At 45.8% G+C, this 19,026-nt stretch overlaps 1 protein-coding gene across 2 annotated transcripts in view; it reads left to right on the top strand.

The window, feature by feature from the left end:
• The window catches only part of LOC137589071 (plexin-B2-like), a 78,303-nt gene that overhangs the window by 21,358 nt on the left and 37,919 nt on the right, over positions 1 to 19,026 (top strand). For both annotated transcript variants that reach the window (XM_068306520.1, XM_068306521.1), the window contains exon 2: positions 922 to 983. The gene's annotated coding sequence lies outside the window, so the exon portion shown is untranslated. The remainder of the gene's footprint in view (positions 1 to 921; positions 984 to 19,026) is intronic.

The following is a 19,026-nucleotide window of genomic DNA, read 5'->3' as shown; positions in this document are numbered from 1 at the left end:
GCTTCAGTCAACGTCTGCATCTCCATCGGATGTTGTTCAGACTCCACAACTTCCTGTCTGCGCTCCCACCGAGGAAGGTGTGTGTGTGTGTGTGTGTGTGTGTGGAGGTGGTCTTTGTCTACAGTCGGCGTCTCTTCAGGGGTTCATAAGCTGCGTGTTAGATCACGTTAACACCGCGTCGAGGCCTTCGCTGTGTGTGTGTGACGGTGGTTTGATGTTTGCACAGATGTGTATGTGTGTGTGTGTGTGTGTGTATGTGTGTGTGTCCACAGCTTATCTTTTCATGCTCTCCTCACCGAGTTTCTTTGGTCTCAATTGGACGTGAAAGGAAATCCCATTTCCACAAGGCAGAGACCTGTGTGTGTGTGTGTGTGTGTGTGTGTGTGTGTGTGTGTGTGTGTGTGTGTGTGTGTGTGTGTGTGTGTGTGTGTGTGTGTGTGTGTGTGTGTGTGTGTGTGTGTGTGTGTGTGTGTGTGTGTGTGTGTCACACTGGATTAACCACACTGTTTGAACACGAACACTGAGGCTGTGAAGAACACATTCAGACAGGAACAGAGACCCTGAACCGGATCAGAACCAGATTTTTACTCCGAAACGACTCATTTTGTTTTTAGATAAACAAAAACAAGCAGAGTAAATAAATCAAGGGAGATGTTGTTTCACGGTCGCCATGGGAACCATATTCTGTGCTGTTTTGTACGCGACGGCATCTGTTCTTGCTCCTCGACTTCCTCGCCGCTCATGAATGCTGATGTTAACGCCATTTATACTCCGCCCTCTTCTCCTCCTGGAGCCCTGATTGGACGGGGGAGGCGGCCGCTGGCGTATAAATGGCCCTCGTGATATTTGAATGAATGATGGTTTTTAAATAAAGTTTCGTCCAGGAGCTTGTTCACGAATCGTGTTCTGTTCTTCCCATAGGAGGGCGGAGTAAGACGGTTGATGACCTCGCCAGGGACCGCCCACACCTGAACGCCGAACAGGTGAGACGATTTAAATAACTTCCCGTCAGGTTTTTTCTGTTTCTGCCTTTTTAAAAAAATCTGATTGGTGAGGAAGAGGAAGGGGCGGGTCCACCGGGCAGCTCCTCTCCGTTAGCGTTAGCGAGCTGCACACCGTTTTACGACCACTCAGAGAAAAGGCTGCAGCTTCACTTCCTGTCGGCTGCATCAAAGAAACCCTCAGCAGTTCATTAAACCCCAGTTTGCTGAGTCAACACGTCCGCTGTACGGCTGTTAACCTACTTACACACACACACACACACACACACACACACACACACACACACACACACGGCTGCAGGAACGGGTTCATCCTCCTGTCTAAGGTGTACCTGCAGTATCCCAGGCGACCACCGGGCGCAGCAGCGTTCAGCCGGTTTCAGAGGTTGTTAGCTTCACCAAGGTTGTTACCGCTGCTGCAGTACCGTTGTTCAATTTTCTCGAAAGAAGCTATTTCGCGATACCACAAAATCGACCAATGATGGAGAAGCTTGCCACGTGAGGGGCGGAGCTTAAAAGAGGAGATTTAGTTTAAAGTCTTTTAGACAATTAATGACAGAAAAACTTTAATGAACTAGTAGTGACGTAAATTTCTTCATGTGTGGTTTCTTTGTTTCTGTGACACGCACACACACACACACACACACACACACACACACACACACACACACGCACGCACGCACACACACACACACACACTCACACAAACACACACTCACACACACACACACACACCCCTCTGTGAGGCGTTCAGGACAGTTCTGGGTTGTTTTGTGGTGTGTTTGCGTCTTTATTTCAATGTGGGTGTTTGTGTGTCTCTGGGGAAGCTCAGAATGAAACACACACACACACACACATACACACACACACACACACACACACACACACACACACACACAGTCGACTGTCAGTTCTGCTGTCAACACATCTGAGCTTCTTTTCTGCTCCAGAAAAGTCGTCTTCATCAGATCGAGTCTCTCGGCTTCGCGTCGGACGAACAAACGGATGCGACGGATTCTGCTTCAAATCTGAGTTCAGTCAACAAAAATTAAAGATGGCGGGCTGTGATGGAAGGGGGCGGAGCCAGAGGAGCATGGTAAACAAAGATCAAACAACTGGAAGTAAAGACGACCTCACGTTTACGTCGTGACGTTTTAAGAACTAAATATTTTGTTTTAAGATTCTGCAGCACTTCCTGTTTTAGCATGAATCTAAAATGCTAACAGCCTTAGCTGTCTCGTCTTGACCCCGCCCCCTCATCACACCTGAACGTTTTGGGACGTTTAGATAATTCAAGGTCGATCTGAATGTGGAGAAACAGAGTAAAGATGGAAGGAAGGGGGCGGGGTTAGCGTTCGTACCGACGTGCCGTCCAGGCGTCTGATTGGACGCTGACAGTGACAGGTTAATGATGTCGACCTCGGATCAGCAGTGAGCGGCATCGATGCTGTGCGTCTGAGGAGGCAGCAGCAGCGGGGTCCGTCTCTTATCTCATTATGTCCCAGCATTCATAGCGTGGCGGCGGTGGGGAATCAGATTGTATTGAAGGCGCTTGAATGCAGCGCTGATGATGGCGTTTGCGGCGAATCGCTGAATTTATGAAACTTCGTGAACAAAATTTAAAGTTCTGAGGGGAATTTTTAAAAAAACAAAGGTGCGCTTGATTCCTCCACACGACAAAGAGCCACGCCCCTAATCTGTGGGCATGAAGGCTTCGGGGGCGTGGCTGTGTTACGTCCGTTATGAATGTGTTGAATCAAGCGACGGTGTTCAGAAGGCCTCATGGGAAATGAAGGAATATCGCCACGTTTGCAGATGATGCTCGCTTCTCCAGCGCCGTCAGAAACGCTCCAGGTCCCCGGTTCCCACGGCGATGTTGTCGTTTACCCTGCATGTCTTTGGGCTCGCAGACAGATGGATGAACCTATTATGCATCGCCCAATCAATTGACAGACAGGCTCCGCCCCCAGGGCGGAAGTGGCGTGTTGTGTTTAGGGGAAATGGGGCGAGAGAAAGTTGATGGAGTGTGTGTAAACGTTGGCGTTTACTGTGTGTGTAATTCCACAGCTGCGGCCAGTGTGTGTGTGTGTGTGTGTGTGTGTGTGGACGGCGATGCATAGCTGAATTCCTCCAGGACGCCGCCGCTCCTCTGCTTCCTGTCTTAATTGCCTGAAATCCACAAATAAGCCGTAGAGGAGCGGCGCCGTGTTCACACGTTTAAATCCGTGTTTAAGAGCAGCTAATCCAGGTAGCGGGAGCGTTTAGCGTTCATTATCTCTGCACACGAGTTGTTTGGCGTCTCTACTGTTCTCCTCTTAGCGCCTCGCTGCCTGAAGCTCCGCCTCCTCGCCATGGTTCCACTTCATGCCGTCGCCGTTTGCGGGTCTGCACTACCAATTGGGGGTCGACCGTCGAGACGTTGAGATCAGTCTGATGTTGTCCAAGTGGGCGGAGTCTTGTGGCTCCAAGTGGGCGGAGCCAGACAGGACAAGAACCCAGTAGGACATGTGGACGCTTTTTTGTGAAAACACAAACAAACAGGAAGCTCCAGCGTTCCGTTGTTCCTCCACGCTCCTCATTTGCGTCTCTCTCTCAGATAATAGACGGTTTCTGGCTGCTCCTGTGAATTCATTACGTTTCATTAACGCCGCGCCGCTTTGTTCCGCGGGCGTCTCCGCCGTGGATTTAATTTAGTCGGGATCAGATCGTACCTGGATCAACGGAACCGCCGCTGCGAATCCAGTTAGTTATTATCCAACAGCTACGTCCTCCTGACGCCAGAACGGTTAACAAAATCTGATTTCACACTGTTTCTGCATGGAAAAAGCCTGTTAAAATGTGTGTTTCTGATATTTGAAAACTTTATTAACAAAATATCAAAGTGATATGTTTGTTTACAAATAAATATCCATGTTATTTACAATCATTTCCACATATTTCCTCAAATAATGAATGTTGTTAATTGTTAAATCTTTTCATAAATCTTTCTGGTTTTAATGGTAAAATCGTGTGCTAACGCCAACATGCTAACATGATAACAGCGTCAGTGCTTGCATCGAGTTAAAGCAGTGATGGTTCATCATTTTCACCATCATGTAGCCTGTGTGCATGCTAACGGCTAGTAGAGTTTAAGCTACAGAAAATATCATTATTTTAACTGTTTAATTAAAACAGTGAACAAAACACACGTTAACTCAAAGTAAAGGTATAATTATGCTAAACAGATGCTACATGCTACTTTTTAATTGATTAGGTATTTTATTTTGAAGTCTGGACTGTAAAAGTTTTTTTCTCGGGTGCTTCGGACTAATACGGCACCTCGGAGCCCCGCCCACCGGTTATCACGGCGACATTTACCCGCCCTCAGCTTTATTCCTGTGCTGGAAATGAAACCGCTAATAATAGCATTGGATAATCCTTCGGGACCGTGGGAATCGGGATCGCTGCCGTTCAAACGTGAAAGCAGAATAGTAGCCCCTCCCCCTCGCCCCGCCCCTCACCTGTAACCACGACACCTGGGTTTGACCCGTAATCTGAGCGCGACCCCAACCTGTTTGTCTCTCTGGTGAGGAAGGGTGTCCGGTTTCCACTGAGACCCACGGGCCTGAGCTCTGAACAGGTCAGGGAGGTTATGCTTTTATTTTGAAATCCTTCCTTGCAGAAAGTTGAGTCATTTCAAGCCTTCCCCCCCCTCAAACCCCACCCCCACCACTACCACCATCACGTTCTGCATTCCCATGATCGCCATGGGCTGTTTATTTTTCTGTGTGTGTTTTGAGGGGTTAATTGGAGGCTTTGGGACATTTTTTGTTAGGTGCAAACACTCCTCACATATCAGCCAATTACAGACACCCAACACCCCCCCCCCACTCACTCAACCCCCCACTCATGTTGTTCAGGGAACACAACTAACTTTACACCCTCATCGTAATAAAAACGTAAACTGTGAGACACGTATTTCGTCCCCTGATGGTTTAACCCCCCCCCCCCCGGGACGTGACTCATGCAGGACGGGGATTTAGGACGTTAAGCTCCAAATTATGTAGATGTGGAACTCAAGTGGAAGCAGGATTACAATAAGACGTGTGTTTAGACACAAACCTGCATTATTAGTCCCCACTACGCCAGAGGTCCCCACATCGCAGAAGGTCCCCACGACGCTGAGGGTCCCCACGACGCTGAGGGTCCCCACGACGCTGAGGGTCCCCACTTTTTCTCGGGGTAAACTGAGAAAAAAAATAAAGTTTAAAAATGGAAAAACATCATTTTATGCCTCTGATGAGTTCAAGTCCGTCCGTCTCCAGAACGCCGTGAAGGAAATAATCATACATGTTTTTCTGGAGGGTTCCGGGTGCAGTACCGGTATAAGCCATAGGGGGCAGTGTGGCGGTCGTTCCAGAAAGACAAAACTACATCTTCCTGATTTCTTCAGATAGTTTTTGGGGGTTTGTTAGGGGAGCAGGCGGATGCTGGGGGAAGTCATTTGCCGGTTGGGTTCCCTAATGGTCGTTCTTTACATTCTCATGTACTTTTAATGCGCCGAGACATTAAGCTGACGCTCGTCTTCATCTTCAGATTGGGTCATTGTTGTTGTCTTTTTGTGCATAATGTGCACAGATTAGCTCGACCTCCGTCGGCGGCTGCAGGGAGGTTTTTATCCGTTTATGGGGCGGTGTCTCAATCCCGCCGTTTTTCTAAAATAATCCATCAGACGTCCAAGTGTGTTTCCATGACCCCCCAGGAAGTCGGACTCGGATTCCTGCAGTACGACCGCTTGATTTAAATGGTCGTCGGATGTGAACGACTGCTTTCTACACTACAGTGTGTGTCCCATCCGTCTCTCACACACACACACACACACGGGTCCGTGTTGTCAGAACCTCATTCCCTCTGTCGTGTTCCATCTGTTTTTTTTTTTAAATAGTCCTTGTTCTCATAAACGGCTCCATTTTCCCAGCCCTTCATGGGAGCTTGTAGTTTGTCAGTCCTTCAATCTTATGTAAGCAAATACAACTCTGTGTGTGTGTGTGTGTGTGTGTGTGTGTGTGTGTGTGTGTGTGTGTGTGTGTGTGTGTGTGTGTGTGTGTGTGTGTGTGATCAGTCATCGCTCTATAATCGAGGTGTAGATCTACGTCGTGTGGATTTTCAGCGTCAGCAGCTTTCACACGCCTCGTTTCCCTAACGGTTTCTTCTCCCGCGTCCTGAAGACAAGTCGGGACTAGAAGTCTGATCTACGTGTTCCTGGGGAGGGGGGGATGCGGGTTCAAGTCCCGAGTCGTCACACACTTGGGAGTCAGTCCCTCAAAAGGACTCGAAAACAAGTCAGGGACACAAAGACTTATTTAAAATGACTCAGACCTATTTAAAAATGACCTGGACTTAACTAGACTTGACTCAGACTTATTTAAACTTGACTCAGACTTAAACTTGAGTCAGACTTATGTGAACTGGACTCTGAACTATTTAAACATGACTAACTTGTTTAAACTTCACTTGGATTTAATTAAATATGATTCAGGCTTATTCAACTATGACTCAGACTTATTTAAACCTGACTAACTTGTTTAAACTTGACTCGGAACTGTCCTGAGTTACTTGATGTTTTGACTGGACCTTTAACTCTTTAGACTTGGGACACGATTGGACTAGATTTAGACTTGACTTGGGACTTGACAGGAGACTTTTTGTGACGCGTCTTGGAACTTGAACCAGACTCGGAAAGACTTAATTCTGACTTGTCTCAACTGACGACTTGAGACTAAATCCTAGACTTGAGACTAAATCCTGGACTTGAGACTAAATCCTGGCCTTGAGACTAAATCCTGGCCTTGAGACTTGGACTTGGCCTCTCTGACTCAACATCTTCATCTCCTCGTCTTCATCTCAGATTTAGACTTTGTGGTTTTCGCTCTGATGCTGTTTGGATTCAGTCCCAGAGTTAAACCGCTGCATGAGATGTGACACACACACACACACACACACACACACACACACACACACACACACACACACACACACACACACACACACACACACACACACTACAGATGGCTCATATCTCCTCAGACCTGCCAACATCCTGTGTGTTCCGTCTCATCCGTCATACGTGTGACACGACTGATCAACTGAGGTTTAAGGAAGGAACCAAGGAGACCAGAGAGGAGAGAATCAAGGATGGAAGGAATGAGGCATTATGGGATATTATGGAGGAATGGAGGAATGAAAGGAATTTGATGGCGAGAGAAAGGGAAGGAAAACGAGGGAGGCATGCGTGCTGACACCTGGAAGAAAGAACGGCAGGAAATGAAAAAAGGAAGGAAGAATGAAAATGAGGAGAAAAGAGGAAATGATGAAGAGAAGGAGAGGAGAGTCGGACATCAGAGACATGATAAATGAAATGCGGAGAAACGTTGCAGAGGCAAAGAACGTTGGAAAGAACAAATTTAAAATTGATGGAAGGAAGCCAAGAAGAATGAAAGCAGCGAAAAGAAAACAGCCAGAAGAACAAAAGTGTGAAGGGAGAGAGATCAGACTTTCATCGGCTGCCAGCTGGGGCTGTGGTGCGTTCGGAGGGCGTGGGTGAATTGAACGCTGTGTGGTTTCTGTCCCTTCACATGGTGAAAAGCTTTACCCTCCTTTCATCTCCTCCGTGTTTCGCTGCGTTTCACCATAGAAGAAGAAAAAAAATTTTTTTTTTCTCCTCTAAATCTTGATCGCCGTGAACGTCAGATGTGGGATTTTTCCGTTTGTCTTTCCAGGGACTCGTCGTTTTTCTGTTTTTTTTTCCGATCAGAGTTTCTCTTCCTCAGATCGATTGAACGTTTGTTCTGCAGATTTCAAATGTTTCTCGAAGTAAGAGAAGACATTTTTTTGTAGCTCACTCAGAGCTAGCATGCTAACAGCCCTAGCGGCGGCGTTTTGTCCTCCGTCTTTTATCGTTTTCTGACAGTTGTAGGTCAGTTTAACGGGGGCTGGGGGGTATTTTTCAATGTAGAATCATCACAAAAATTCTTTTCACAAAACGAAACAACTTTTTGTCTCCGGGTCCTCCGAGGCGCCGGCTCGTCGTCCCGCGGCGTCCGACGTCTTTGAACGTGTCTCCCTCGGCACGACTCGGTGTTTTTCTGAGCCGAGTCGGGAAAACCTGCAGCTCGGGTTTATTATAGATGAAGGCTGGACCGACAGACGGGGGACGAAGAGGAGGAGGAGGAGGGAGAGGAGGAGGAAGAGGAGGAGGAGGAAGAGGAGGAGGAGGGAAAGTGGTGAAGCCGACTCCAATACGTCGACGACGTTCAAGTTTTTATGGATGATGTCTGATGGCTTCACCAGCTCTCCTCCACCTCTCCCTCTAAATTAAGTGTGTGTGTGTGTGTGTGTGTGTGTGTGTGTGTGTGTGTGTGTGTGTGTGTGTCGTAGCAGCAGGTTTGGGCTAATGTCCTTAACATGTGTGGGAGATCTGACAACGACACACAAACGACAAGTGTCTCTCTCACACACACACACACACACACACACACACACACACACACACACACACACACACACACACACACACACACACACACACACAGTGGTTGGTTTTTGTGCTTTAGATCCACGTTTCAAGAAGACTTTAAACACAAGGGCCTCACCATCAGATAAAAATGTTACGTGATGTCAGTGAAGGCGGCACCAAATAAAAGTTGTTCATCATTACCACTGTTTGTTTTTTTGTTTGTTTGTTTGTTCGTTTGTCTGTCACTGAGCATCAATGAAACTTAAATGCTGGCAAATTGTCCGAAAAGTTCCTGCAATTAAATTCCATTCTTGTGCACAAATGAATTCAAGCACTTTCCATAACCTTTAAGGACTTGATTTACAACATTTAAAGGATTTCCAGGCCCTGTGGGACCCTTGAAGTCTTGATGCACCACAGGTTCCATAACGTCCCATCATGTATAAACCTTCCCTCAGCTTCACTTCCTGAAACGCCGCGTCAGCAGGAATAATACGAGTAGTTCAAGTCCCGTGGGAAATCGGGGCGGCGGAACAAAAACACGTCTTTTCCTGCTTCAGCTCATAAATTTCGGGCATTTTGTGGGAAAGAAGTGAAGAACGTCTCGATTCTCTTTGCGTCTGTCCTTATTTACCACATCCAGCTTTTATTCCGGGGGGACTTCATTAAGTTTGAACGCGTTTATCTGCAGCGGCGTCTTTGTGGTCATGTGGGCGGGGCCACGGCGCCTCCTGGGAGTGGGTTTTGATGTTTGATTGGCAGCTTGTTAATTAGCTTGTTAGACTTCACAGCCGCGCCGACCTTTGGTGTATCAGACGGCGGGGAGCGTTACGGCGACTCCGTCGGACGCGTTTTGTTACGACGGGACTTGAAAGCATCGTTGATGTGTTTTTAATATTTTTCAGGAGTCAAACTTTTTCTCAGATGTGTAATTAACGACTTTACACGAGTGAGCGTGTCACACCTGACCGCTAGGGGGCGATAACCCCTCGGTGGAGTCACATGATGAGCGTTAGCCAATCAGTGGGCTTATGGCTGAAGTGTGATGACATCACAACAAAATGACGTTTTGTTCCTAGAGAATCCCGAAGGATTCGTTTGTTTGTGTGTGTGTTTGTGTGTGTGTGTGTGTGTGTGCGTGTGTGTGTGTGTAAGGTGACGGTCATGGTCTCACACACACACACACACACACACACACACACACACACACACACACACACACACACACACACACACACACACACACCGTTGGATGAGCATTTGGTTTGATCTGCATGGCGGCGCTTTGAGCCTCGCGGGAGTCGTGAGAAGTTTAAAGTTTATACAGCATCATCAAAATTAATGAAGTAGGATGTCACAGCAGAGGAAAACACACACACACACACACACAGATCTGCAGTCGACAAATTAAATGAAGGAACATGAAGCTGATTAGAAACACACTCATCAGAGCTGCCTTCAGACGTGTGTGTGTGTGTGTGTGTGTGTGTGTGTGTGTGTGTGTGTGTGTGTGTGTGTGTGTGTAATTTAGATTAATTATCTAGTTATGACATAATGATCCATTAGTGATTAGTTGATTACTTTGTGTGAACATTAGATCAAACAAACATTGGACCGGCGCACGTTGATGATGTCATCAAGATTTTCATCTTCATTAAATTGGCCGTTAGCGCCTTTAGCCTTTGGTTTAAACTGTCTGAGGGTTGAAGTTTCTGATCAGTGTGTGTGTGTGTGTGTGTGTGTGTGTGTCTCATTCACATTTTCTTGGAGGATTTAAAGTGAGAATCAGAACTAGTGGAGATTATCTCCCCTCTGAGCTCCATTATTGGGCTGTGTGATGAAGAGGATGAAGAGGAGCAGCGCTCTTCCTCCTTTCTGCTTTTCAAACGTCTCCAGGAAGGATTGAGGGCGATAATGAAACCACATCCTGCAGATTTCTGCTCCTCGCCCACGTTTTGTCTACAGGCTGGATTTTAATCTGGGATGGTTTTTGATCTCCTGAATCGGGATTTTTTTCCTCTCTGCTCTTTATTTTCTGCGACTCCATGCAATTATTTTTCAACTGAACTTGCATTTCCTCTGGTTTCCTTTTTGTGTTCCGTCCATCTGGGCGTTTGTAGGTCCTGGGAAAGTCTTTAAATATCTTTAACAACTCAGTCCTGGCTGTTAAAGCAATTAAAGACACTTAAACGGCTGTTTTAGCTCGTAAAACTTCTTTTATCGGCCTTGAGATGTTTCTTCCCCTTCGGAGGAAACTTCCGTCCGTTTCTTGAAGCGCTGTGTCGGAATCAGCTCGATCACGCCGTTGTCAAAGTAAAACCAAGATCAATCCATCCTGAACTGTTTTGTGCAGCTCCTTTAGTTTTCTGGAAATCAGTAGATTTTGCATATTTAGTTAAAATAAATTAAAAAAACAGCTTGAAAATTGAGAATTTGCACCAAATGTTGAATTTTTGAGGAATTCATAAAACAACCAAAGAATTTTCATGGAAATAAAATGTAAGATCAAGATATTTGCATAATATTTATTTCAAAGTTCCAAATGTTGAAACTATGTCAGTAAAAACATCCAAAAATATCCAATAAAACCAAGGTCACCTAATATTGCTCTCGTGTAATCGGTAAAATATTTAAAAAAAATATTACAAATATTTCTTTGCTAAATGTTTTGGTCCAAACGGGCTCCCTTCCAATCATCTGATTCAGTTTTTGCCGTTGTCAAAAGGAGGTGTGGTTAAAGAATGGATCCGCCCCTCTGCCCCGGTCTGTTGTGATCCCTGAGGTAGATTTTTTTATTGCCATGGTAACGAACAAAGTCGCACTCCGGGGTTGAATGTCAGTGACTGCTGTTTGATTTCATTGTCATTTAATTTCCGGCATCCGAATCTGAAAACCGTTAGCGTTAGCATTAGCCGGGATGTTTTCCGGATATCTCTCTGTCCTCGCCCCGTTCCTCGTCCCTCCCTCCATTCCCCTCCGGACGGACCCGGATCAGGGGGATTACAAGGGTTTTGTGTTTCAGCGGCGAGAAAGATGAGGAGGAGGAGGAAGAGAGATAAAGGGGAAGGGAAGTGGATGAAGAGGAGGAGGGCAGGAACGTGTTTGTACAGGCGGGGGGGGGGGAAGAGCCAGGTTCATGTTCCTCTGGAGTTTTTATTCTCTCGGCCTCCCTCAGCTCCCGTAAACCGCTGAAAGGACCTCGTTATGGGCGTCCAGTGTGTTCCCTGACTGGAAATACGACACCGGACACGTCCCTCGCTGTGAGAGTCACTATCCGTTAGCCCCCCCAGGTGCATTAGCATTCTCGTCTCTTCTCACTGTAAATGGTGTTTGTTTTGGCAGAGCCTCAGTTTCGTCATTCTGAGGACTGAAGCGACGTTTACTAGCATTGCGGCTATCAAAGCGTAATGTACCATAATGTATCGTAAAGTATTGTACTGTCATCTCATATAACGTATTGTATCATAACATACCGTAACATATCGTAACATATTGTATCATAACATACCGTAACATATCGTAACATATTGTATCATAACATACCGTAACATATCGTAACATATTGTATCATAACATACCGTAACATATCGTAACATATTGTATCATAACATACCGTAACATATCGTAACATATTGTATCATAACATACCGTAACATATTGTAACATATTGTAACATATTGTATCATAACGTATAACGTATCATAATGTATCAACATATTTTAACATAGCGTACTGTGTCGTATAGTATGTTTCATATCGTAACGTACCGTATCGTTACGTTTTGTAACATAGCATAACGCATCATAATATTTTGTATCATAACGTATTGTTACGTATCGTATCATAACATTCATGTTGTATCATATTGCATTGTAACTTGTCGTATTCCCCAAAAGAAGATATCTGTAGATTTCTTTTTATCCAAGCAACAATCCAAAAACTTTTTTTTAATAATCTTTATGAATGAATGGAATTCTTTTTGCTCTTTTTTTGGTCTCCTCCACCTTTTAGAAGAAATTTGGTCTTGTTGACGATAGATTTAGCTTCGCCTGCTAGTCGCTAAATCAGGCAGGTAAAAAATAGTCCTCAAGTCTTCTTTGCTTGATGCTATGTGAGCAAAACGGTAAAGCTGTGAAAACCAAAACAAGCTGATGGATGGTAAAACGCATCTGGAGGTACCAGTAATTATCAACTATTGATCCCTTTTAACCTCAAGAGGTTCTGGATACTTAGACCCATTCTTTCTAGCCGCTGATTGACTCCTGGGTAAATATCATCCACCAATAATCCTGATGAAATTTGACCTTTTTGTTTGATGTGGATTAATACTTCCTGTCTGTCTAATCCAGCTGGATTAGCCTCTCACGCAGCTTCAGTCGATGAAACGTCTGATTATTTTCAGGTTTGCATCAACAGAGACGTAAAGTTTATTTACAGACTTCTTCCTGCTCAGGGAAAGGTCGCAGTCTAGTTTAATTTCCTCATTAGATCCATCAATACTTTGTGATATTTACGGCAATCAGTGATCATCTTTAGCCACAATAAACTCTTTATTTATGTGCAGTAAACAACATGAAACGGGTGGACGGCGCGACAGAGAATGAGGTGTGACATAGAACACATCATCATCTGCGTAGAGCATTACTTTTTTAAATGGTGGTTGAGTTCGCCCCCTGCTGGGAGGGTGAGGAACAGAAGCTCTTCTTGTGAGATGATGGGCATTCCTTTAAGTACCTTCAAGGAAGCTGTTTGCAGTCGTGTTTGTTTGTTGGCTTGTCTGTCAATCGTCCAGGAAACGACCGGAATTAAACATCAGATTTGGTGCAGCTAGATTTTACTTTCACTCTCTTTGACTTTTTCATATCTCAAGGAGTAATGATTGAATCTTGATGAAAAGCGTTCGACACTTTTAGGAGGTCGTGATCTACGGAAAGAACTTCATCGTGGATCCAAATAAAAATCGGATCCACTAGAATGGAATATTTTCACAGTTCTGAAAGTGATTCCAGGGATTTCGTCCCTTCATTACGTTAACGGTAGTGGTTGTGTTGTGTTGCCAAGACCATCAACCGATCCTTCTCCTTAAACAGATCCCGTTAAAGATCCCGTTAAGATCCCGTTGAAGATCCCGTTGAAGATCCCGTTAAAGATCCCGTTAAAGATCCCGTTAAAGATCCCGTTAAGATCCCGTTGAAGATCCCGTTGAAGATCCCGTCGAAGCGTCACACGTCTAACGGATCACAGATTGTTGCCCATTGACCCGTTTTATCGCAGGCATCTCCTCGGCCGACTCCCTCTGCTCCACATTCTGCTGATCCTCTTTGACCTCGGAGCCGAGAGTCTCCAGACTGAGTTCATAATGAGAATATCGACGCCGGGAGTGAAAGAATGACTTCAGAGTAAATGGACCAATGAGCACCAAGAAAGACCAGAGCCTGGCTCTGAGTCCACGCCGCCGACCGAGGCGGCGGCAGCCTGCCATGCCCCGGCGTGTTAATTATGTAAATTGGTCATTAAGAACCCTGATGAGGGCCAGGAAACACACAAACACACACACACACACACACACACACACACACACACACACACACACACACACACATACACTGCCTGAAGGGAAATTAGGGCAGTAGAAAAAGGAAAACTTTCCCTTCATCAGTGGAGTGTCGGCGTCAACGTTTTTTCTACTGAAATCTGGCGAATAAATCCTCTCTTTTCTGTCAGGGAACGAATATTTTAGACTGGTTCTGGTGTGGAACCGGGTTCTGGTTTGGAACCAGGTTCTGGTTTGGAACCGGGTTCCACACCAGACAAACACCGGCCTTCGACCTCTCCAGCGCCGCCAAAACGATTCCGCTTCTCCGGAGTTCACAACCTCAATCTGCCGTGTCTTTTTTCCGTAATTTCTGAAGTTCGGCGGTGCAGAAATGCTGGTTCTGTATTTTTTTTGGGGGGGGGGATTATCATTTTAATTCAGAATGCCCGGCCATCAAGTCGAAGCGTATGAGGAGATGAATCCCCGCAGAGCGACGTTAATGGAAGTGTGAGATCTGCTCGCACCGACGCACAAAGACAACAATATTCACACTCGTCTCAATCAAACGGATTATTTTTGCTATGGGGGGGGTAATGTGTCGTTTGCGCCTCAATTCATGTAATATCCTGAAAACACAACTTTTATTATCTCGTCGTCCCTCTGGAGCTGAAGCTACGCTAGCTTCTTTAGCTCCCCTGATGTTTAGATTACTGGAGACTCCATTGGTTCATGTGTTCGACCAATCAGAAGTCACTTACATCGTAGGAACTTCCTGCTTTGGAAGGTGGAGGATGGAGAGACGATATTAAACTGAGGATGAGGAGGAGGATGAAGGCTGATCACATCAGAACATGTGGGAGTCGAGCCAATAAACACGATTGATCTTCTGTTATTAAGAATCACCTGAGCTCCACCTTTGATTTGACGGATGATCCGCTTTGATTGATTGGAAATTGATTGCAGCGTTTTTTTTCATCTGGGATTTTTGTTATATTTTCTAATTTAGCCTCAAACCTTTGATTTAACCCCGATTCAGCAACAACAGCTGGAAGGTGGAGAAACTTTTTCATTTTGTTTGCAGAAATCTTGTAGAAACGGGAAAAATTTCCTGACAAATTTTCCAGTTTTAGATTCTTTCGCGTGGCCGACCGTCGGCGTTGATTATCTGATCCTGATTTAACTGTTGGTTTGAGTCGATTTATTTCAGTATTTATTTCAGTGTGTAACAACGAGACCTGAATCTTTCAGAAATCACGTTTTTCAGATCTTTTAAAATCGAAATGACTTTTTAGAGTTTTTTCTTTCCCGTTGTTGTTTTGACACTTTGGGCTTCGTCGCCTCTTCTTCCTCCCGACCGGCGTTTTAAAGCCTCGTTTGTCTCATTGTGACACCGGAAAAAGAAGAAAACAAACAAACAAAATGAGAGGAAGAGGAGGAGGAGGAGGAAGAGGAGGTGGGAGAGAGATTCAGGAATAAGGAGTAACTTTTCCTGCAGCTTCGTCCATAATTGGATTTTGACTCCGGCTCCTCCTCTGAAGACGATAAATCAGACGGCGGCTGCAGAAAATGACCGATTCCCCTCCTGTGTGGACGGTCGAGTCGACGCTCACACTCTGGGACACGGTTGAAAAGTTCATAACACACACACACACACACACACACACACACACCTTTATTTATAGCCCCACTGTTTTTATAATTACGCGGCGGCTACATGATATAGATTTTATAAATTTACGAGGCGGTGGCGAAATGAATCACGACTCCGGTTGGTGGTGTGTGTGTGTGTGTGTGTGTGTGTGTGCGTGCGGCTGAACTTTATTGTGTGTGTTCAGCTGGGGCTCTTTGTTTGGTATTATGGGATGGCGCCCCCAGCTCAGGTCTGTGACGTTGATCCACATCCTGGAATCAGTCAAACCGGAAACTGTCAGGGATGAAGAAGAAACATGAATGGAGACTTGTTTGTTTGTTTGTCTGTTTGTTTGTTTGTTTTGTTATCAAGATGTTTTTGTTGTGACTTCAGTATCGAGTAAACAAACAGATCCTGAATCGATCTGGACCATTCGGTAGTTTTAACGTCACCAGATTAACAAACGACACCATCTTGAAGACGTTAAATTATCATTAATCTGCCTGAAAGTTTCTAATAAAGTTAGATCGATCTCGACGAATCCAGAGGGAAAGCCGGATCATGTGACTCCGTGTTGCATTCAGGAACGTGGGATATTAAACTCGACTGTTTGATAGCACGAAATTCTTAAACCTTCTCATGGAGTCGGATAAAGAGAGAAATGAGATGGCGTCTCCCCCGCCGTGAGGCGCGACGTTGGCGTCTGTACGGGAGATAACGGCTGGATGGGGACGGGCGGTAATGAAATGACGGATGGATCGTCAGCGGGACCGCTAATAATCCAGCTGTTATCTCCACCGGCGCCGCAGAGGAGACGCCAAGGAGAACGGAGATATTAAAAGCCCCCGTGGCGACCTGCCGAACATCCAGATCTCAATATTACCTTATTATTAATATTAGCTATTATTAAAGCCACACCCCCGGCAGACGTGATGTCATTGTTTGGATTGATTATAGATCATGTATTGGTTTGTGGGAGCAGAGCAGATAGGATGGGATGCGTGTATGGAACGCCTTCATGGAACGTCTTCATAGAAGTTCTGCTGCTTTGGCTGGTTTGTGGCGTCGTCGCCACCCGAACCGCTCCGACTCCCACAATCCCACGCTGGTTCATCTTTAATTTATTCCCATGATGCCTGTTTTTCCAGCTCCTCCAATCCGATCGATGGGTCACCTCCTCGCTTTACCTTCTCATGTAGACCCCCCACCCCCCCACCGCCAGAGGTCTTCAAAGCTGCCATCGGTGCTCGCCTTCGCGCCCGGCTCCTCTGAGGAGAGAGCGATGTGGTTTTCTATAAATATAGACGAGGACGAATCAATGGAAGGAGAAGAAAATATCAGATTTAATCTCTGGAGACGAGGAGCGAAGCTCAACTCGTCATCAGCAGATCTTTCTGTCGCTTCTCACAACCCATCGATCTCTGCTCCGCCGCTCCAAACCGCCAACGTCACAAATCATATCATGCAGAAAATTTTGTGGTTTAAGAAGCTGGTGCCAGAAAAAGAAAAGTAGAATGTGGAGAACATAAATAAAAATCGTTTTTCACGTCGACTCGACCGCAGCTGGTGAAATATTGAGGTTTGAGACGGACGGACTGGACGCCGCTGACGCTGATTAGAAGAGCCTGTTTCTAGTTTTATCGTGGTGTTTAATCAAATACTGATGTTCAAGAGAAGGTCATGGGTTCGTTGTTCCTCCATCTGTTCATGCAGATGAAGACAGAACCTGTTCTCTCCAGAAAACACCAGAACTCGGTCGGTGATGGATCCCACCGCAGGAAGTCGGAAAATAGATTTAATATAGACGATTACATTCAAGTATAAATGAAGCAGACGTGATGACACGATGGGCCGGAGCCCAATCACGTCCCAATGAAGGAATCTTCTTGTCTTTTTATTTGGTTTCTTATTATTCCCCCTGCGTGTGGGAATAATGTCCTCGGCTGCGTCATTCCAGACTCTTCAGGAGTCCTCAAGCATGCAGAGATTTCATCCGAGCCCTAAGAATAAAAGTAATGAGCAATTATTATTGTTATTACTGAGTTTTGCCTGCTTGAAAATAAGAAGTTATTTACTTATTTTTTATTTTTATTTTGTCTCTGGGTGAGTGTTGTATTCACTCTTCGCTCTAGAGGGCAGTAAAGAGTCTAGAGGGCGACGAACCCCAATGAATTCATGACTATGAAGGACGGTCAGCTTTTCCTTATGGGGGTGGTGGTGGCGGCTGATGACTGCTGAGAGCGATCTGGACCCCGTCATAACGGGAAGTTACGTCCCGTCATAATAAAACCGTGTTCTGTAATCTCTACGAGACACCCCCTTGCCCCCCCCGGCTGAATTTAATTCATCTTACATCCTATCTGCTAGCCTTACATTCATTATCACACACACACACACACACACACGTTCCCACAGCGGGCAGTGTTGTAATCAGAACCTCCATACTGTAAGGAGAGATTAGCGCTGCTCGGCTAAAAATCCCAATGTGCCCTGTCAGATAGCTAGCGTGTAGCTAGCACAGAGCTAGCGTAGGCTGTGACCTAGCCGTGCTACCTGTACTGTGACTAACCTCTCTGTAATTGGCTCTTCTGTCCTGCTATCAGACTTCACAGCCGCTCCTTTGTAATTACCAGGATGTAATAACTACAGCACTGCAGGGTTTCTTCAAACCGACGGCGTCCGGTGCCGGTGCGGCGCTCGGATTCGATCCGTTAGCGTTAAACGGGTTAAAGGGGCGCCCGGACGTGAAGATTGGGTCGTTATCTGCTGCAGCCCAGAGCGGCGGGGGGGGGGCGCTTGGAGTTCGCTCGTCTCCGAGACGAAGAAGAAGACGATGTTCTGTGCATGTTGAACGATTTCTCTGATCATGCAAAACCGATTGATCAATTCATTGATGGGTGGGCGGGGCCTGTTGCGGACCGGGCCCCATTTGTTGTCTGGCAGACGTGTGAAGGACTGGATGTTTGATAAGATGCTGACTCGTGTATGTGGCGTCACGCCGTACGCTGATGACGCTGTGTTCTACTATGGAATTTAAAAACACACTGGATTTATTTATTTATTATTTAAATTATTAATTTATGAAACACACTTGACATTTTACCGCCATTGCCATCACCGCCGAAATCCTTGGGGCGTGGCCTCTCTGGCAGTCTTGTTGTAGTTATTAGTTATGAACGACGCTTACTGAGGCCGAGGCGACCTGCGGAGCGCTATCTAGCAGCAGCTGCTAACGCGTTCTGCATGTTAATCATGTGATTTCACCCTCATGTAATGACCTGCGTGTGTTTGTGTGGAGACGTGTGCTGCTTTAAATACACGCTAATCATCACCTGCAAACCAGCGTCACGTAAACACTCAATGT

The sequence above is a fragment of the Antennarius striatus genome, chromosome 22 (assembly GCF_040054535.1).
Source record: "Antennarius striatus isolate MH-2024 chromosome 22, ASM4005453v1, whole genome shotgun sequence".
Taxonomy (NCBI): domain Eukaryota; kingdom Metazoa; phylum Chordata; class Actinopteri; order Lophiiformes; family Antennariidae; genus Antennarius; species Antennarius striatus.
This window is presented reverse-complemented; position numbering and strand designations above follow the sequence as displayed.